Consider the following 6,312-nt stretch of genomic DNA (forward strand, 5'->3'; position numbering starts at 1 on the left):
GCTTCTCTTCAACTCGTCTGGCATTTTAGTGGTGGAATGAAACACGCTGCATTTCAAATCAAGGGATTTCTGCCTTGTATAGCTGGTGTTCCTCCAACAATCATGGACTAATTTTTAAGTTTATTTGGATTTAAGCATTAGAAGTTAAGCTCTCTGTAACTAGCTGAAGCCTCTCGAAGACAAGTTCCATGCCTGTGTCATCTCTGGTTCATCTTTGAATGCTCCTTAGGACACACTAAATTTTAGAAATGTGTAGCAGCAATTTGCCAGTGTTTGACTGCCCTCCTCCCAGCCTCCCCCTCTGCTGTGGGGGAGTCCCCCATTGAAGAGCCTCTTGGCAGAGGCAGGGCGGTGTCCCTTTCACTGAGGGGCTGAGGGGCCTAGATCCTCCCTCCCAGCCGGCTGGAACCAGCTGCCCAAGCCCTGGCCACAGCCTACCACCTGGCCCTTTTGAGTTGCCTGGATTCTTGCCCATCATCCAAGCAGGTCCTCCAGCTTCTGCTGAGAGTGAAAAAGCCCCGATGCACTGGAACAGAAGACTGTTCTACAGCTGGATAACTGGCAGCCTGCAAAGCCTTCTTCTTTGAAATAAATCAGCTTCATTGAGGTATTAGTTGTGTATGTCATAAAAATTCACCTGTGGAGGAGGGAAGAATAAAGTCAGCTGAGGCATTCTGACTGATTATAATAAAATAGGAACATTGCCTCTACCTGGATTGACTTTCTGGATATATCATACATCCATTTACGTATTTTAAGTAATTTTCTTTCACCTTTTTTCCCCCTTCTCCTCATTATTGTATGTAGGCTGTGGTTAAATTTGCCATTTAGTACAGGGGTCAGCAAACTTTTCCTGTAAAGAGCTACACAAAACTATGAAGACACTGCCCTGCTCCTGCCAAGTAAGAGCCACATAATCAGTATTTTAGAATTTGAGAGCTATTCAATTTTGGTGGCAATGACTCCACTCTGCTGCCATAGACAATCCATAAACAAATGAGCATGGCTCTGTGCCAGGAGTGGGGACTGAATCCGAATTTGTATAACTTTTCAGATTGGCTTCCTTCACCACTTTGTCTTTTAGTAGCTTGATAGCTCGTTTCTTATCATTGAGTAACATTCCATTTCATGTTTGTGCCAAATTTATTCATTCACCTATTGAAGGACTTCTTGGGTGCTTCCAAGTTTTGACAATTATGAATAAAGCTGCTGTAAACATTTGTGTACAGGTTTTTATGTGGATATATATTTTAAACTCATTTGGGTAAATATCAGGGAGCAGGACTGCTGGATGATCAGAGTGTTTTGCTTGGTAAGAAAACACCAAACTGTTTCCCAAAATGCCTGTACCATTTTGCCTTCCTGCCAGCAATAAAGAGTTCCTGTTGCTTCACATCCTTGACAGCTTTTGGTGTTGTCAGTGTTCTGGAATGTGGGTATTCTAATAGATGTGGTATCATCTCATTTCTTTCTTCATTTGCAATTCTTTATCCACATAAGATATTGAGCTTTTCATATGCTTATTTTTTGATTTTTAAAAATTGGGTTGTTTTATTAGTATTGAGTTTTAAGAGGTCTTTGTATATTTTGGGTATAAGTCATGTATTGGGTATGTGGTTTACAAATATTTCCTCCAAGTCTGTCACTTGTCTTAAGAGTGCCTTTCACAGAAGTTTTTACTTTTAATACAGTTGAGTTTATCAATTTTTCTTCATGGAATGGATTAATGGTGTTATATCTAAAAAGTCATTGCTGAACTCAGGTCACCTAGATTTTCTTCTATGCTATCTTGTAGCAGTTTTGTGTTTTACATTTGGTCTATGATCCATTTTGAGTTAAATTTTGTGAAAGGTGCAGAAAGATCTCTGTCTAGATCCATTTGTCTCTGTCTGGATCATTTTTCTCAATTATTCCAGCTTCATTTGTAGAAAAGACCACCTTTCCTGTATTGAATTGCCTCACTCTTGTGCCAAAGATGAGTTGATTATATTTGTGTAGGTCTATTTCTGGGTTCTCTATTCTGTTCTATTGATCTATTTGGTCTTATTCTTTAGCCAATATAACTCTGCCTTAATTACTGAAGCTTATAGTGAGTCTTGAAGTTGGGTGGTATCAGTCCTCTGACTTTGTTCTTCTCCTTCAATGTTGTGCTATTGTTTTTTTGTTTGTTTTTGCCTTTCCATAAACTTTAAAGTCAATTTGCTGATAGCTATGAAATAATTTGCTGGGATTTTGATTGAGACTGCATTGAATCTATGGCTCAAGTTCGAAAGAACTGACATTTTAACAATATTGCCTTCCTATCCATGAACATGGAATATCTTTCCATTTATTTATTTTTTCAGAAATCTTGTATATATATATATATATATTGTTAGATTTATATATAATTATTTCATTATTGGGGTGCTAATGAAATGGTATTGTTTTAATTTCAAATTCAAATTCTTCATTTCTGTACATAGGAAAGCAATTGACTTTTCGTAATTAATCTTGTATCCTGAAAACTTGCCATAATTGCTTTAGTTTCAGGAGTTTTTCTGTCAGTTCTCTGGGATTTTCTACAAAGATGATCATGTAATGTATAAATAGTCGTTTTCTTCCTTCCCAATCTGTGTACCTTTTAATTCCTTTTCTTGTCTTATTGCATTAGGACTACCAGTATGATGTTGAATATGAGTGGTGAAAGACGACATCCCTGCTTTGTTATCTTAGAGGGGAAAGCATCTAGTTTCTCACCATTGTGATGTTAGCTGTAGGTCGTCTATAGATTTATCAAGGATAGAAATTCCTTTCTATTTCTAGTTTGCTGAGAGTTTTTATCATAAGTCTTCAGTGCTTTTTTCCATCTATTGATATGCTTGTCATTTTTGTTAGCCTGTTCATGTGATGTATTATTTCTTAATGTTGAGCTAGTCTTGCATACCTGGAATAAATTCCATGTGCTTACGGGTGTATAATTCTTTTTACACAATGTTGGATTCTATCTGCTTTTATTTTGTTGAGAATTTTTATATCTGTGTTCATGAACATTGGTCTGTAGTTTTCCTTTCTTGTAATGCCATTGGTTTTGGTATTGAAGTAATGCTGGCCTCCTAAAATGAGTTAGGAAGCATTCCCTCTGCTTCTGTTTTCTGGAAAAGACTGAGAATTAGTATAATTTTTTCCATAAATGTTTGGTAGAATTCACTAGTGAGCCATTGTAGTCTGGTGTTGTTTTGGAGGTTATTATTTGCCCCATTTCCTTCATAGACATAAAGATTCAGATTGTCCATTTCTCTGTTTTGGCAGGTTATCAAGGAATTATTCCATTTCATCTAGATTTTCAAATATGTGGGGATAGAGTTGTTTATAATAGTTCTTTACCTTTCTAATGTCCACAGGATCAGTAGTGATGGCCCCTTTCATTTCTGATACTAGTAATTTGTTTTTTTATTGGTTGGTTAGCCAAACTAGAAGTTCATCAATTTCTTCAAAGAATCAGTCTTTCATTTTCTCTATTGATTTCCTGTTTTCAATTTCATTTGATTTCTGCTCTTATTTTTTATTAAGGTATCATTGATATATATTCTCTCATGCCATCATCTTTTGTTTTCTGCTCTAATTTTTCTTTCTTTCCTTCTGCTTACTTTGTATTAAATTTGCTCTCCTTTTTCTAGTTTCCTAAGGCAGAAGCTTAATTACTGTTTTCAGATTTCTTCTTTTCCAATAGGTGAATTTAATGTTATAAATTCCTAAGAACTGCTCTTGCTGCATCCCACAAAAGTTGTTTTATTTTCATTTAGTTCAACATATTTCTTGAGACTTCTTTGATGCATGAGTTATTTACAAGGGCGTTATTTAATCTCCAAGTATTTGGGGATTTTCCAGCTATCTTACTTGTGGGTTTCTAGTTTAACACTATTGTGTGGTCTGAGGGCATACTTAGCATGATTTCTATTCTTTTAAATCTGTTAAGGTGTTATTTTATGGCCCAGAATGTGGACTATCTTGGTGAAGGTTCCATGTAAGCTTGAGAATTGTGTACTCTGTTGTTAGATGAAGTATTTTATAAATGTCAATTAGAGCCAGTTTATGACAGCAATTGAGTTCAATTAGGTCCTTACTATTTTCATTTGCTGGATCTGTCAATTACTAACAGGGATGGTGAGGTCTTGAATTGTAATAGCAAACTTCTCTCATTCTTGCAGTTCTGAGTTTTTGCCTCACGTATTAAGACTTTTCTGTCTTCTTGGAGAACCACCTCTTCATCATTATGCAATGCCCCTCCTCGTCCTTCATCTTTCCCTGCTCTCAAGTCTGCTTTGTCTGAAAATACAGCTACTCCAGCTTTCTTTTGATTAGTGTTATCATGCTGTCTTTCTCTATTCCTTTAATGTGTCTCTATAATTAAAATAGGTTTCCTGTAGACAACATGCAGTTGGATCTTATTTTTCAATCCATTCTGAATCATTATCTTTTAACTATTTAGGCTGCTGACATTTGAAGTGATTACTGATATAGTTTTAGTATCTACCTCATTTGGTACTGTTTCCTATTCACTACCCTTGCTCTTTGTTCCTTTTTGTTTTCCACTTTTTTGGGGTGGTGGTGGTGATGGAAGAAGGTTCATTATGGATAGAGGGTATGTGTGGATTCTAAGCAGCTGGAGGCGAATTGTGGTGGGCCTTTTTCTTTGGCTGTTTCCTATTTTTGGTAAATTCCCTATTGAGTGCATTTTTATGGACATTAATACAGTTTCTCATTATAGAAATTAAAATGAACTGTTTCCCTTTTCTTCACTTCTTGGCATCTGAATGTGGGATGATGACTTGAGCTTGGACAAATGGACACTCCTAAGCAGGTTTTGGAGTCTTGATCAAATAATGGAGCAATTAAAATTTATTCATGGCAATGGGCCAGTAGCATTGTCTTATAGCAACTTACAAGTTTTTAAGAACAGTCTTTTAGAAACCCTGCTTGACTTGAACCCTAGTTCAAATCCTAGCTGTTGTGAGTTCAACTATTTTTGGGTAACTATCACAAATCAAATTTTATAAGGAAGGAGAACTAGAGATATCTGGAAAGTAATCCTAGCTTTGTCACAAGCTGTGCTACATTGGGCAAGTAACACCCTCTCTGGCTTTTGCCTTTACCTTTTAAAGTGGGACTATATAATAATGTACATAAAAACATCTAGCTTATAGTAAATGCAGGTAGATGAACCAATCAGTCTTAGGGCCTTCCTCTTTGAGCTTCTCAAGGTCTCTTTTCCATCGGACCATGGGTGGGTGGGAGGGGAAGGGCAGGCATAACTCAACTTTAGCCTCAAATGTTATTGCCAACCTCTGGCTCAGGTCAGTTCACTGTCTAGGGAAACAGTATAGTCTAGAACAAGCACTGAATTCAGAAACTTTTTTCTGCTAAGGGGGGGCAGGAAACTTCTTTGCAGTGATATGCCAAAGCCAGTGAACACTGATTGGCCCAGACGGCTCTTGGTATGTGTATCATGAGAAAAGCCCTGAGTCCAGCCTTAAAAGCAACATGTTCCATGAAAAGAAGGGCCTTCTCTGTCTTGTCTGAATGACATTCCCAGGGCCTTAGTGCTTGGGCAATAGAAGGCACTCAAATATTAACCTAATGCTGTTGGGGGTGGGCAGACATCAGGCTGCAGTCCTTGATCTGTAATGAGGCCTAACGATACTGGTCACAGGGTGGTGGTGTGGGAATCAGATGAAAAGCGTACATGAAAGTACTAACCTCTGGTCCATGTTTGGAACTCAATAAATTAGTTTCCATTTCTCTTTTTTTTTTTGTTACCTCTTCCTTTTCTTTCAGAATCTAAATAAATACAAATGAGTTTAAAAGTTGCCAGAAAAAAAAAAGACTGCAAATCCCTTCTATGCATAAATGGAAATTTCCATACCATTACACTTAAGGATCACATGTGCTAGCAAATTCATTTGGTTACAATTAATGTGCCTTAAACATTTAAGTGAGAACTTTCCAATGCTCATGATGTTAAATGACTAAATTTATTAAATAATATCAACATGACATAATGATGTTTAGAATGAATAGGAACAAAGCTTAGAAGAGAATTTGGAAAAATAAAGACTTGCTGTGTTAGAGATAGAGAATTAAAAAAAATTGGACTTAAAAATTTTTGAACTTGTGAAAGAAAAAAAAAAAAGCCCCAATGTCCCCATCCTTACACGGATAACATCAAGGATGATGAATTCTTGCCACCTACTGGAGAGACATGAGATCCAAAGCAGGGGAATTCAACTGGTTGGAGTCCTCACTTGACAAGACACAATAACCGAGGGAAAG

The sequence above is a fragment of the Manis pentadactyla genome, chromosome 4 (genome assembly GCF_030020395.1).
Source record: "Manis pentadactyla isolate mManPen7 chromosome 4, mManPen7.hap1, whole genome shotgun sequence".
NCBI classification, from domain to species: domain Eukaryota; kingdom Metazoa; phylum Chordata; class Mammalia; order Pholidota; family Manidae; genus Manis; species Manis pentadactyla.